Genomic DNA, 16,136 nt, shown 5'->3' with positions numbered 1-16,136 from the left:
GACGGTAGATAGGAGTCCTTGGAAAGTTTCAATAGAAATTAAGTTACAGGCGACCACAATACCTCTTGTTTGATGGATAAGGTTAATGGTATTACTTGAGCTCAACCCAATCTAAGGTTATAACATACTCCATACCACTAAAACAGAAAAGTAACTTTTGAATTATCTTTTGAATGCCTTGTGATTTGTTGATAAGAAACAGCAATTAGTACTTCAACAATTGTAACAGACAAGAGCAAACATGAAATCGGTCTGAGAGTCTACCTAAAAATATGTTCGATTTAGTAAATGGTAGATCTGTTTGAAAAATACAATTAATTTGATGCCAAACTTCACTCCAGAAAACTAAAATAGTCGGACAATAAAAAAGCCTATGTAGTAAATTTGCATAGGGGCCTTGCATGACCAACAGGTATGAGTTTTTTTTTAGAGTTTTTTAAAGAGTTTTATATAGTGCAAACGAGACCCAAAGAAATAGGGTATCAGGGTGCTTTACATGAGCACCAGTTTTGTTACACAAGGACACATTAATTTATGTTAGGCACAGGGAGATTAAGTGATTTGCCCAGAATCACAGGATGTTGCGCGTCGTTGCCGAGACTTGAACCCGCCTCCCCAGCTTCGAGGTCGACCTCTCAAGCCATAAGGCCACATCCTCTCCCCTATGATGAGGTATTGTGGGATTCATTTTATGTAAAGAATCTGTTGTAAGTAATAACCTGTTATATATGAAGAAAAGAGTTTGTGTAGCGGTAGCAGTGCATGAGGTCTTGTAGTGTTTCCTCCAAATCTTAATCAATAATGAGGGCCAAAAGTCTTGTTCCCCAAAAACCTTCGATATGAGCTTTTGCTCTATCACCATCAAACAATATTTTTACATTGTTATGTAATATTGAGTATTGAGGCTTTTAGAAAAGTAGAAAGAAGTGGTTGTTACATATAGCTGATGAGGGAGTAACTTCACAACTGTCTAGGGTATTAGACACTGCCTGAAATAAAAGATCATATTTGTGTCTATAAGTAGTGGTAATTGAAATACGTCTTTAGCTTGTGCAAAGGTAATAACTTTGTCATGAGAAATTAGCTGAGGTATCCCTATAAAACCTCTATGTCTACAAGAAGGCCAATAACAAGTTTTATTATTCATAGTCAGAAACTTTTTATACTTTATAGGAGATTTAAGGAACATAGATCTATCCATCCATTTGATGATGTAAAAGAAGGGGTTGAAAAAGTGCAGGCATGTGTTTAAAAATGGGGTTCGATAATTGAGGGGATTTTTTTGTAAATTGTAAAAATTCTTTGAAAGAAAATGGGCATAAGAATGTTTTTCCCACATCAAGCCATTATGGAGAAGGATTATCGATTTCAGAAATCAAAGAGATAATTGTATATAAAAGCTTTTTGATATAAAATAATATTTTTGATTTCACTCCTCCTTCGTCTTTAGATAATTTCAGTTTAGAAAGGGGGGTACGTGATCATTTATTATGCCATAGAAAATGACTAAGGATGGAATCAAAACGTTTAAAGAAAGAAATAGGGAGACTGAGGGGAATTATTACAAGCATTTTTAAAAATAATCAGCACTAGCATCATTTTTATGGGGTCTGGATGACGCCACGAATAGATGCTTCTTCACAGGTCAATAGTAAAATTCAGACTCCAGTTTCTGAGGTTGAATTTTATTGCTGTTGTATTTTTACAGAGACCAATTACCTGGATTGATAAGGTCCCTGGTAATACAATTCACACAACTCCCTTCAACATTTCAAAATCTGAAGCAGAGTCTAGTTGATCAGAAACAGTGTTGAGAAAAACAGAAACAGATAAGGAAAAGCAGGTAAAGATCTTAGAGTTGTCTACATAGAAGAGGCAAAACATACCAAAGAAAGAGTTGAGAGGTGTACGGGGTTTGAACAGGAGATGACTTAGTTTGAGAAACAGAGATTGGTCGGCTACTATAGAAAGGAGACAAGAGGTTCTTTGTTTAAACTTCCTTAACAATAGTGTCAAAGGCTGCATTGAGATCTAGTGGTTCTCCAAGGCATGCCTCTTTCTTAGGATTAATCCAGATCATGATCCTAGGTTACGCAGAGGGCTGTTTCCATTCTGCACTTAGGATGCAGCCAGACTCTGCTAGGAGCAGGACATTCATGTTTTAAATCTTTGAAACTTTTTTTGTGTGAGAATGTGTATAATAGACCTACAGATACTCGTATTAGCCACGTTAAATGTGCTGTTTTTGGTGTGACCAAAAGACCGCCTCTGTAGCTGTCTTGCCAGCCTCATGTAATTGAAAAAATCATTAAAAAATAAATACCAATATAGATGTATAGAAGGGCTTTGGGTCAGCCCTCTTACGTTCAAATTGTATAATGGGGATTCCTGGTGCAGAGCAGGCAGGAGGGATACAAAGGAGCATCAGATTACATTTTTTTTTTAAAACAGGTCTTCAGGCCTTTGCGGAAAGCAAGTAGTGACGTACAGTTTATCAGCGGCTCTGGAAGGGAATTCCATAGTTTCACCCCTAAATATGCAAAGGAACGCCCTTTCATGCTGGCCAAATGAAACCTAGGCACAGTAAACAAGCCTCAGTTCAGAGATCTCAAAGGTCGAGTGGGCTGATAAGGCACCACAAGATCCTGAATGTAGCACAATCCTAATCCAGTTTAGCCTTGACCATGTCGCATAAAGCTACAAATGTGATGTGCTTAGAAATCGTGAGCCAATGCAGCTTATGGAGAAGATAGAAGACCAAGGTAAGTTTTGGAAAGCCATTACAGGAGCCTTGTGGCTACGTTCTGCACTATCTGCAGTGGACAAATTGGTGATTTATCATTACCTAGGTATAACACATTGCCATAATCTAATCTAGATAAGATTAGGGCTCGAATCACAGTCCTTTGGGCTGATCCAGGAACCATCTAAATTATATGTTTCAACCACTAGAGCACTGCAAAACAAGTGGTAGTCACCCTGACCACATGAATCTTTATAGATAATTATAATTGAGGCTCCCTGTTTTCAGTTTTTTTACGGATGTTTACACATAAATACAAACAGAAACCAATGTGTTTTCTGTCTGCATTTATTTCTAAAAGTGGATAAATACAGAAATGTTGCTCCTTTAAGTGACTCTCCATGCTGTCTTTGATGAATTATAGGCCAGCAGCTGAGCATATGGACAGCATGGGAAAATAAAAAAAGAGGATGAAATGTATTTAAATAACAGCATTTGTCAACATACATTTATGCTATAATGCTAGTATTTACCAGTGGATGTATTGTTATGTAATATTTGACAGCTTAAATAGCTAAAACACAACAGACATCAAAGTATGAGTGCGTGTCTATCAGTTAAATAAATATGGAAATGTACAGTTTATTAATTACATTTAAAAGTAAAACACAAAATAAATATGGATAAATACAGATAAAATGGCCAAAAAATAAATATGGATAAATACAGATGGAAATGTTAAAAAAAAATCCATAAAACCGGGAGCCCTACTTATAATCCAAGAGGAAGCCCAGATGTGTAACCTTCAAGGATGGAGTCCACAAAGCCTCTAGAGATTCTGGCCATTATTGGTGGCCTCCAAAGAGTTCTTGTCCAAAGTCATGGCCTCAGTTTTATTACCATTGAGATTGAGTAAGTTTTTATTCATCCATGAAGAGATGCGACTCAAGCCCAGGCTAATATCCGAAGGTCCATGATTCTGTGCAAATGATAAGGTAAAGATGATCTGTGTGTCATCTGTATAGGAAAAAGTGTCAGCCACAACTCTCCACTTCATCCGCCAAAGGGCAGACATAGAAATTAAATAATATAGGGCTCAACCCGGAACCCTGAGGGACTCCTGAGGTTAAACCTTGTGTCTTAGACCTGGCACTAGATGAAAAGACTTGAAACAAATGATCTTTTAGAAAGGATATGAGCCAGAGCTGAGCCTTCAAGGCCAAGTGACATCAATCTTTTCATCGGTGTGGAGTGAGACACAGTATCAAAGGCCGTGCTAAGGTCTAAAAAAAGTTTCTGTCTCAGGTGCTCAGTTACGCCCAAAAGGGTGGATTCAATGTTGTGTCCAGCCCTAAAACCAGAGTGAAAGAAATCAAGAACATTTCAGAGCCTCTGATAATTTTTTTCCACCCACTACAGCTTACAAAATGCGGAAATGGAATGCTTACTTCAGCCCTTGAATCTCTTGCACTGTGAATGACAGCATTTTTCTCCTAATCACCTATTGACATATGCTGCAAAAGTAGCCAGGACTGGTGAGTTAAATATCAATTCTTTTTCTTGCCATTATTAATAATTTTCAAATTTGTCATTCTTATGGTCTTTAACCTACAAGCTCAAGTTTCCATCCCTGTTTTAAGATACAAACCAGGAGGTACCAATACAATTCTTTCAAAATTATATGCAATGGTTCATTTTTTTAAATGCAATCAAATTGTGTGCAAGCATATATCCGCAAAATTTAGGTGGCACCATGTTTTCGTTTGCTTTTTTTATTTTTCTGGCATATACTTGCAATAAAAATGTCTAAAAAATCAGCAGTGCTTAGCTATCCAGCACCAGATCTATAGCTTTGCCAATGCTTGTTTAATATGCCTGCAACATTGTTAAATATGCTTGCTTGAGGCTGGCTGGACCGGTTCCGTTTTTGATGTGGATGATCAAGGTGTAAAGACAACCTTTGATGATTTCAGTAATTATGTCAACCCTATGTTTCTGAATGTTTTTAGAAGTGGTTTCTGGATTGGGTAAAATGGCAGTGATCATGGAAGGTTTCTTCAGATTCAGGTTAGGAGATAGTATATACTATGCTTGCAGTTCGGCTGAACATCATAATGGATTTTTGTGATTTTGATGAAGTATGCCATGTTGTTCAAGGACTGATTGCTCTGATTGGCTGTTGGAGTCTAGTGAGCAGGTCATCTTAGACAAGGAGAGGATTTTGTCTGTTTCATAGAGTAACTGAGAGGTAGATGTGTGACTGGCATGGAAGACTTGGTTAAGACTATGTCAAATGGCTGCCTGTAGTGACAGAAATGGTGAAGATTAAGTAAAGGTTTCACTTGCACTGGCTTTGCATGTGGGTCATTGCGCTTAGAAATTACTTTTAAGTGCCACTGGATCTCCAAGAAATCCAAGTGAGAAGTTGTGGTTCCATGGTAAATGGGACTGTTATGCAAAACCTTAAATTTGAATGTCCGCAGGCCTCTGGAGCAAAGGAAAAAAGACAGTGTGGCATGTGCTGGATGCCTATATTTTCCGGGAATCAGCTTTTGGGATTCTAGCTTGACAGGTTCTCGGTTGCTTCCTGGTGTGCAAGAAAGCACATATAAACATTATGCCAGAACATTGCAGTGCAAGGAAGCCCCAAAGCCATGGGGTTAGATCACTGGGAAGCGCATGAGTGTTCAGACATCCATCAACAAACCATGAGACCCTTCACATAAATCCTGTGAGTGTAGGCTTTGGAACAAACTCCAACCAATAAGGGCTCAACAAGATTGTCAAGAACAAAAGCAACTGTCTGTTTAATTGTAGTTAGACTAATCCATGTAGTGACAAGGCATAGCTTGATGTGTTGAAACCCCCAGAGAAATCTCACATTCTTAGTCTTTTTGAAGCACGCTTGGAGCTTTGGTACCTCCTGTATTTTGTTCTTCTTTTAGGTTTTACTTTCTAATAGCTTTGTTGTCTGTTGTTGAAAGTCCTATACGGACTTACAGTGGGTTTCGATGGCGCCCACTGCTTTTTATTGTTAGGCGTTCTTATCAATCTCATTAGCTTACTTATTATTGAACGACTTTCCTGCCCCTTTCTGTGTTTGTTCCTCCTATGGTTGCACGGCTTCTTTACCATCTATTTTTTTTTTTTTTTTTTTTTTAAAGAAATCTATTAATTTGATTTTTATCAAACAAAAATGGCATCATAACATGCAACATTTAAAACTGCTCAGGAATTCAAGCTACAATACACTCGTCATTATATTGTGGACATACAGCGTGCATTGTACTTTAAATCAATGACAAATTAGCAGTATGTAACTGATACCAATTAACTTTCTCCACCATTCTTTTTAATTGGATGACTGGCATCTGTCAACTACTCACATTCAAGAGAAATACGTATTTCTTTTTCTTTTAGCACTTCATGGGATTACATTTGTTTTCTTGCTCCCTCCCTCTCCCCTGTGTGCTGTTTCTTCCTGCACAACTCTGCTCACGTGTGGTCACCATGATGCTCGCTCCCTGCTCATCCGATGCTTCCCCAACCCTTCCTTGAGACTTAACTTCTTTATAACTTGCCTCTTTGCTTATTGATTCCCCTCCCCTACCTGCAGAATTATTTTCCCTTCCACCTGTTGTCCCCCTTTCTTATCAGCCCCCTTTAATAAATGTATTAATTTAAACATTTTAGACGGGCACAACATCTGCCCTTTGTTATCAGGCTGCTCCTTTTTGTAAATGTGTTTTTGCACACCTTTTATTATTATTATTATTTCTCAATTTACTGCTCCAAGATGGGTGCTCGCTCTCTCGGAAAGGTAAATAAAAATAAAAAGGAAATGGCCCTACGTCTGGTCATACCGATGTTGATGCATGCACATGTAAACGTCATCACAGTGGTTTCACCAGGCGCGCAACGCCCATTGGGCTCAGAGGGCTTCAACGCCCCCCCCCTTCCATCGTGTGTGTCAGGCGGGGCTGAGACAGCTTCCCGGGATGGCGACCGTCTTATTGCAGCCGCACCAGAGTACTTCACGGGTCTTTAAACGACCATTTACTTATTAACAAGGCTTTGTTGTGTTTTCACCCCTTCTTAGAGCCCCTGCATCTCCACGCTGCCTTTTGATGGAAGAATTACTACTCCCCCCCCTCGAAATTTGGCTCTTGTTGAGCCTCTGGGGCTCACCATAGTAGCATGACACACATAAGTGCACATGCTTCATGACGCAAGTGCATGTTTACATCTGATCCTGGGAATTTTTACTTTTTCGCTGCTGTTCTGCTTCAGCAGTAGCAGTAGCCACTTTTTTCGTTGTTTTTGCCAAGGCTGAACACGGTTATCAAAGTCAAAAGGTAAAGCTTTGTCAGTGCCTGTTTACGAAGAAATCACGTCACTAGGAAAACAGTTTGAACTTGCAAAGTGTATTCCAGTAGCACAAGGAAGCACTGAAAATGATGGGATACAATATTCATGGTAAAGAGAGAAAAATACAGTAAGTAGGAAATTGCTCCACAAAAGTAGTAGAGAATGTTAATTTGCAGAGATAGGCTTCTAATATCAAACATAGGTTCAAGCTTAAAGCGATCATATAACATAACGTGTATTTGTAAAGTGAACATGCACCCCATCGATGTCTCTTGCCACTGAATAACAGATGTTTATGGTTACCCAACTCAATGATACTCATTTTATCGACCTCAGATGGATGAAAGGCTGAGTGGACCTGCCAAGATTTGAACCTGTGACCATGAGGTTGAACACAAGTCCCTGCAGTGGATGCATTAGTCCACTGAGCCACCAGACCAGGCTAACCACTACAAGGGAATGGTGATCTAACCGCAGATGTGTTTCCTTATTGGCTGCTTTCTTACCAGAACAATACGGAATCAGTACTGAAAAGCTTATATTTTAGCTGGTTTGTATAGTTCCAACATGCTGAGTAATGGGTACTCCAGAGCACTTTAAGATACATAAACGTACAAAACTGAAAAATGGTAATATGAGAAAGCATAAACAATCAACCACAGGAGCATATTAAGTTTTGAGCATCTGGGGCCGTATTAAGGAAAAGGTGCACTGTCCCTCCTTGCGCCATTGCGTACCTTTAGACAAGTGTGCCAGGCAAAATCTAGGACACTGTGCCCCATTACAAAGAATGCGCTGCCCCCAGGGTAGCCATGAACAGCACAGTCTATAAAATATGGTGCAGCTTCTTCACAGTGCAGGCGGCAACCCAGCTGCACTTTAAGGAAGGGAGAGAGACCCCCTGCATCCCCTTGAGTCATTTCACCCACATGCAGGGGAATGACTGGAGGGTCTATGGGACCCTGTTTCTACCCTCTAGAGTGCTGCCTTTAGGAGGCACTCTGAGAGTGCACCACCTTTTTGTGGCACACTCTCAGCATGCCTCCTAAGAGCATGCTTACGTCTGCACCCATGTCTATATTACAGCACGGGCACAGAGGCAAAGAGATTCCCTCATGATAGTGCTGGTTTTACAGAAGGGGATGCATAAGCATCTGCGGCCCCTTCTAGAATACAAAAGCGGGGGCACACACCCATTGCACCTCCAATGTATAATACAGGCCCAGGGTGGCAGTAGCACTGAGGGCTGCATCATGTACCTTGGTGCCTTCCTGAATGTACACAGATGTACACAAAGGCAATGGCAGAGAAAGATCACAAGGCCCGTCTAGTGTGGTGTGCATTCATGTAGCAGATTATGCGCTCCACAAGCTGACAAAAGAAGCTATGACCCTTGTGGGTACCTTAATATACACAGATTCTTAGATTAGTAATACCATGAAAGGTTCAACAAGCCCTTCAAGTGCACTCATTTCATTGACTTTTGTATCACCCAATGACCTATGTCAGGGATCTCCAACCTTTTCTGTAACAAGAGCTACTTATGTTCAATGAAACTCATCCCAAGCTACCAATACTAGTGATGTAAAAGTGAAACCCAGTCCAAGAGTGTCAGCAGTGATCACATTAGGCAGGGTTTCCAGCAGTAATGTAAAAAAGGCTTTGACAATTTCAACTGAAATATTATATGGGTAGTACATACAAACCATAGCTGCAATCCCCCTGGAACCAAGGTATAAATCACTCTAACTCAAATAATAGCTTTAAGCACATTTTGAAAATACAACTATTTTTCTACATACATCAGCTTAGCTTATGAGTTTTGAAAATACACAAATTTTTGTCTTGAATACATGCTTTTTAATTTTCGTATACATATAATAATTCAAATAAGAAAAAGCTTTGATTGTTGTAAGCTGGGCTGCAAACAGTAGAGCTACTCACAAGTAGCTCGTAGAGGTACCTGACCTAATTTTGCTTTTGACCTACACTTACTGGTCTTTGTCGATGGTAGATAAACTTACGTTGCAGTTCAGTCCACCACTAAAAAGTATTCTGTATTCTCCTATGCAGCACTTTTTTTTTTTGCCTTCTGCTGTGGCCCAAAGTGAGGTCAATTTTGGCTTAAGTAGGAGCACTTTTGATGCCTTCTAAGAGCTCCGATAGTCCCCTCAAGACCCTCACAACTACTCCAGCACAAGAGGGCCACAACTGTGCAAATCCCTGAGGCCGATGTCCTTTTTACCCACACCACTACATCTCTACTTTCGATGTGATTCACATGGAACATAAGTGGAAAGTGTTCATTGAATCCATTACTTCTGCTAGGCACATCAGGGCGGGTTTTTAGCGCTGGTGGCACCCAGTGCGACAATCATTTTTGGTGCCCCCACACTCCATGACGGCCTCCTCGGATACTCCAACTACCACCGGACAAAAGTGCCTCTCATCTCTCCAATCCTAAGTTAGTGCTAAACACAGCACCCCCCTCCTGAGTTCAGCGCCCCATTCACAGGCCAGTGCCCAGTTCCGCCGCACCAGTTGCAACGCCCTAAAGCTGGCTCTGATGCCCGTACAGAGGATAATCTCTTCGCTGCCATAGCCAATGGTTCAACCTTAGACACCCTCTTCCATTGAAGTCTAAAAACTACAAAGACTCATGCAGTGCTGCCTGTGGACACACTTTGCATATGCCATCGTGTTCATACAGGCCAGCATGCGCTTAAAATATCGCTTAGTACAATGGATTGCAATGCTCGTTTAACCAGAGGTTTTTTTTAGTGATACAATGTTTGCATTTTTAGCTTTATAATTATGGGACATAGATATAAATAACCGTATATTTTTCACTGTGTCACCAAAATTGCCACTTTATAGCTCTTTGAAGAGGGTAGTCATTCTTCAGACCATGAGGGCGGGACCACTCTCCAAAACGAGAAGGAGGGATGTTGGGATGTGTGTTTTTTAATCACCGAATCCGAGTCTTCGAAGCACAGTCTTGTACTATTACAAAAACGTATGATCTCGTGGAAAAAACTTCACTTGTGGTAACCTGCATGTTCACATTGCATTTCTCTTATTTCTCATAAATACGCTATGACATTTTCTGTTGTCACTGGCTGTACTAGCACCGAGGAAAAAACTAAATGTATCTATTTAAAGTAAATTTGAAACATGCCGCCCTCTCCTTTCCTGTGGAAGGAGTGGTACGATCTAGGTGCGTGACTGCGTGCTGCGTTAGTCGTAGTCACGGAAGTGACGATACATCCTGCTCTCCGAAGATGGAATGAAGAGGACAAGGCTGGGGCGCTTTGGCTATTTTTAAGATGATTAACTTGTCTTCTTTCACAGGCGGATGACGAAAGCAGGCAAGCAAGGTCAACTTTGTTTCCAAGTCACTCAGGAAGTGGCCTCAAATCTACCATGAAGGTGGAATTTCAACAACCGGTATTTCAGTCCTTTGTTTTAAGATAAGGCAAAATGAGAGAAACAAAACAACGCCAAAGCCTTTTCTGCTAGAGCAGACCAGAGGCACACATTACCACCAAGCCTGTTCAAAGTCTGCTGTTCAGAAACACTTAGGCGGCTGCTTGTCCTTGCCTTGTTTTGAAGTCAGCCACCAATCTCCCTCTTCATGGTCACGTTACAGGAAATGAAACCATAAGGAAGTTGTGTTTACAATTCTTAAGAATGAACCAGCCCAGATGCTCTCACCCGCTTACTTTGTGTGTCCCAGCACTCCCTAAATGGCTTCCAGAAAGAGGACCAATAATGCAAACAGAAAGCTTGACCGGCTGCATCCCATCATGCATTGCATGGTTTCAGACTGCAGATAATGACCTTGGGCCTATCTGTTCAGCCCATTGCTCGATCCCCTGCAACAGTGTAGACGCGGGCACCACTACTTCTTTTTCACTATGTTAGGCCCCTATTTCTGTTACTGACTCTTCATTACTACTTCAGCCGTAGTATGTCCCAAGCATTTACCAACATTAAGGGAAACAAGGAAGTTTCGTCTTGCATCATTCGCACCACCAAAATTTGCCTATGATTAGATATATATTCCCTTTATTAACCAAATGACCACCACATACCCCATGGAAAACTTGGACCAGACTCAAAAGTTATTATCACTGGGAGTTTAAACCATAATACATCAGATACAACCTTCATAGAATGTCTGCCTAACATATCTTAACCAGGGCGACCACTTCCATAAGACGAGGTATGTCAAAACCATAGGGTACCAACCAATGGGGCTTCATTATAGAGCAAAAGGACCAAATAATCAAATTTTTTCAGTGTAACCGGGTGCTCCAGAGGCAAAAAGCACGAATAATCCTTGTACCATTGCTCATCTTAAATGACCAGCTTCTGTTGCCATTCGGGTTTTTGACTAAAAAGATGCAAACGAGATTGACAGGAAAATTTGGCAAAACCTGTCCAACTGTAAGGGGAATAAGGTAGGCACCATGCCATGCCATACTCATGTTTATCAGTGGTTGAAAGCCCATAGAGGGCTCCAGGGTGATGACCCTCCAACATGTTTATTGCCTTCTGCTCAAACTAAACTGCGGTTCAACGTGATCTTACAGCTTTCACACAAAAAGAAAATGTTTTTGTTTACTTGTAATAGATGTAATACCACATTAAGATGGTCCCACTTGCTCCAGCTCTTTGGCACATGTGCGAGGGCGCTGGCCGTACAGCCCAGCTTCACATAATCCCAATACGTGGCTGTCACCCTGCACTAGCCTCAAGCAAACAGCTTGTGAGCTAATTCAGTGGAGTGTGTCCCTGTACAGCCCTTGTGCCCAATCAGAAGCAGGGTTAGAGAAGCCAGGTGCAACTAAGGCCTATCCCAGCTTCTGACAAAAGCTCAGGCTCCACTTGTGCCAGGGGCACCTTGTTCATCAACCAGAAGCCAGCGCACAGGAGGACTGCTCGACGCAACCATTATATCTTGAGGTAAGCCTGTCAATGGAAGAGCGACTGCATTTCTTACTTTTTTATGTAGCCCTGCTTTTTCCCCACAAAAGTCACGCAGTACAACCTCACAGCTAACTCTCCACAACTCCTATATCAAAAGTGTTTTCTCTTCATTCTCTTTCTCCACCATATACCCAATCATGCTCCGGCCTCACGCCAGGCACTGTTCTAGAGGGAGGCCAGGTAGGCCAGGTTCAGCCAAACGTCACCCTTGGCCCTCCCAGTCGTGGCCTAAAACCAATTAAAAAATGCACATGTTAAGTTACTCTTTCTCTGTGTAATCGGGTCGAACGTGGTGGTGTTCTTCAGCGGCTATGGGCTCGGCTGGGTGGTGCCTGGCGTCTTATCTCAGCCATACCCGAGTTTTTCACAGGTCTTTAAAAGACCATTTACATGCCTTTGTGAACTGGTTAACTAGGCTTTGTTTTTTTCCCACTGGTTCCAGTACCCCCTGGGTCCGCACTCTACCTATTCCTTAAATTTGTATTTTACTTTTACTGCCACAGACGGAGAATGCATTTAGAGAAAAGGCTCCTACAAGCAGGGTTCCACCTTTCCAAGAGGAAAATACAGCCATTTGCTGTTCAAAGAGTCTACACAGGCCTGGCTTTGACACTAAATAGGCGGTAAATAAAATAAAATGTATTTATTTGTAACATGACTTTCATGCTTTTCCTTGAATTATTAGTCATGGATCATTGATGCAGCTTTAGAACACATTTAAAAGTACTTTCTATTTATATGTACTGTTTGAAGTATGCACAGATAAGGGCTATAAATACCGTCTTTAAGTGCTTTTTGTACTGGCTGGGACATCAAAATGGCGGTGGTGCCAATAGAAATACAGTCAGCTGGCAACCCCAATCATGAGATTTTGTTTGTAGCAGGATCAGCAAATTATTTATTTCCTCGACCCTCCATCCCTGATTGATGACATAGTAGCAGCAGTTTAATTTATATCTGAAACCCTATTCGCCAACGTAAGAATCAGGATGAGTTACTCCAATGGTTTGGGCATACATCTTGTATTCAGACAACTCACTCCTCATTCTCACTGCTCACGCTCACCCTGCACTCACAGTGATCACACTGCACTCACACTGCTCACCATGCACTCATGTTGTCACCCTGCACTCTCACAGTTCTTCCTCCTTTTACCCTGCACTCACACGAACACCATGGTCATCCTGCACTCACACCGACCACACTGCACTCACGCCGACCACACTGCACTCACGCCACTTGCCATGAACTCACGCTATTCATCCTGCAGTCACATGAGAACAGTACTCACCCTGCACCCAGGTGATACTTAACTCCCTTGTTACTCTCACTGCACACCCTGCAATCACGCTCAAACAAGCACATCACTCACCATTCATTTATTCCTCTCACTCTGCACTTTCACCTACATCCAAGCTCATATGGTCACATCACTCGCCCTGCAGCCATTCCTCTCAACCTACTCTCACACTGGCACATCGCGCACTGTGCACTCACATAAGCACTCCCACAGCTAACCCTGCACTCTCATGGGCACACTACTCACCTTGCAGCTCACACCACGCAAATAAGAACATCACGCATCCTGAAGTCACACCACTCATCCTACACTCCCTTCTCTCACCCTGCACTCACAGGGTTACTCTTCTCAGCCTACACTCATACAGGCTCTCTGTTCACCCTGCTTGCACACAGGCACAATAGTCTGCTGGAAATCATAGGGATACACCAATTACGCTGAACTATCTCCTCTCACCATGGACTCACATGTCACTTTAACAGCTCACCCTTCACTTTTGCTGCTCACCGTGCACTCACACACAGGCACACCACTCACCCTACATTTACACGGATTACACCACCCTGTACTCACTCCTCTCACTCTGCATGCACTCCGCTCACCGGATACTCACATGGGCCCTCCTCTCATATTGCATTCATGCACCTCACTCGACACTCACATTGGCACAGGTTTCACCCTACACTTACACCACTAACGCTTACGTCTCTCACACTATTCACCATCACCCAACAGAAGACAGGAGATACCAGTGTGCACCAGGTCGAGTTGCAACAGGGCCCAGAGGCCAGAGGGGCTACTGAAATCTGATTATTGCTGTATTTCACAGTTCAAACAGGGGATCCATTTTGTTGCTTGCACTAGGCCACATGACACACTGGCTACGCCACTGACAGCAGCCAGGGATGAAGGTTCTTGGAGGTGAGGCTTTTTACGTTAGTGTTTCGAGTTTAATATTATAGCCGAGCACTGTAACTTCTTCCTCAACTATTGGCAGTCTTGTAATGTGAGAACACAGTGCACCTTTCTTAAGACAGCAGTGGGGTCAGCAGATTGGTGTGGTGGGATTGGCTGGACCCTGATGGAACCAGATCATTCCCAATGGTGTACCTTAAAAAGATGGGCCCCTTTGCAGAATGTGATGAGGGGACCCTGAACTGCCCATATCTCACAGATATTCATTGGAATTGGGATGACTGGGGCCCTCTGAAAGGTTGAAGTGCCCCCTAGAGAGTTGCCCCTCCCCTGCAACGAAAAGCTGCAGAGGGCTGGTTACACCCATGAGCCTTCTATTCTAAACTATAACCAATGTAGGAATATGCAGAATTAAGGTGCTCTGGGACATAGCTCTCAAATGTAAATTACAAGGAAAATTGGGGATATGCCCAGATCATTTAATTCATTACCAGTGGTCACGATTTGTACGTAATTATATATTGAGGGTGGCTGATCAAATCTGGAAGAAGGAGCCTAGCTCCTGCTTAGGGGTATAGGGTTTGATCTCCTGTAGTAAGTGTAGTAAGTGGCAACCAACCCTTGCAAAAGATGCTAACACCTTAAAGTTGATGTAGGATGACATGCGAGCCAGTTGCAGGCCTGGTGCTAGTGTTGATGAGTTGCTGTTGGCTCTACTCTACAGCCAGCAAAACTGTTAAGTGTTTTGTGTAGCTGCACTAATAAACTTAACGAGAGATTAACCCAGAGAGAGCAACCTTGAATCAGATGGCTGTGTGCTACTCGGCCCACAACCACATTTCATTCTGTCTGGAATTAAAGGTGGCATCTTGTTGAAGGGCTCATCTTGAAATTATGATTAAATAGCATCCTGAATATCATGGGATAGGAGCACCTTGGAGGTAGACCCCTGTTACTCAGGGTTCACTCACTTCTTTCGGACTCTCAGCATTTGATCTTTAGGATTTTCTTCTGCACATCTTCAATTTTTGAGTCTATGCTTTGCCATCAGTCCTTGTAGATTTCTGTTATGTTAACCTACTCTTGCTTATCTTCCTTACTCCTCTTGCTGTTGTCTGAGATGGTGAACTGTAGTTTTAACAGTTCCACATAATATGATGTCCTCAAACTCCTGTGCAATGGACATGAGGATTGCAGCCTGGAGAGTTAGTAATTTCAATACCAATTCCAGCAGTTCTGTCTAGGTGTCATTGCATTTAGGAAGCTTTCTGAAGGTTTGAGAAGCATTCACTTGTGTGTGTAGGATGACAACTTTTTTTCCATGTTAACACTGACATTGTTTCCAGTCAAACACTTCAAACTCACAAATCCTTGGTATTGGGGGTTTGTCTAATTCATTTGTTAGAGGCAGACTAACACAAAAAATGCTTACGTCCCAGAACCACTACCCACCCCTAAACCCTAAAATGAACCTTTGCTCAAATTTACCACTACGCCACCCTCTATATGCTCTGTATATACACAGAATCTGCTGTTGTGTCGTGGTGCCTGTTTGGAAGTATGCCTAAAAATTGGGCCTGCCATGGCCCACCCAACGGCACCCTCAGCCCATCCAGGTGAAAATTCCTGGAGCCAGGCCTGCCTCTAGCCATTCCCAGTCAGCTCTTTAAAATTATTCTTCTATCCCTCCACTCCTCTCGCCTGCTTTGCCAGCAATGCATGCTGACCCAACATCCATATTCATAACGTCTGCTGCAATCCTACATTAAAAAATACCAATTTCTAGCGCTGTCCTGGATTTGCAGCTTTTTCTGTTGA

At 42.1% G+C, this 16,136-nt stretch overlaps 1 protein-coding gene across 2 annotated transcripts in view; it reads right to left on the bottom strand.

Moving 5' to 3' along the window:
• The window catches only part of DENND2B (DENN domain containing 2B), a 1,120,876-nt gene that overhangs the window by 712,333 nt on the left and 392,407 nt on the right, over positions 1-16,136 (bottom strand). The window lies entirely within an intron of this gene.

Source organism: Lissotriton helveticus, chromosome 3_1 (genome assembly GCF_964261635.1).
Source record: "Lissotriton helveticus chromosome 3_1, aLisHel1.1, whole genome shotgun sequence".
In the NCBI taxonomy this organism is placed as follows: domain Eukaryota; kingdom Metazoa; phylum Chordata; class Amphibia; order Caudata; family Salamandridae; genus Lissotriton; species Lissotriton helveticus.
This window is presented reverse-complemented; position numbering and strand designations above follow the sequence as displayed.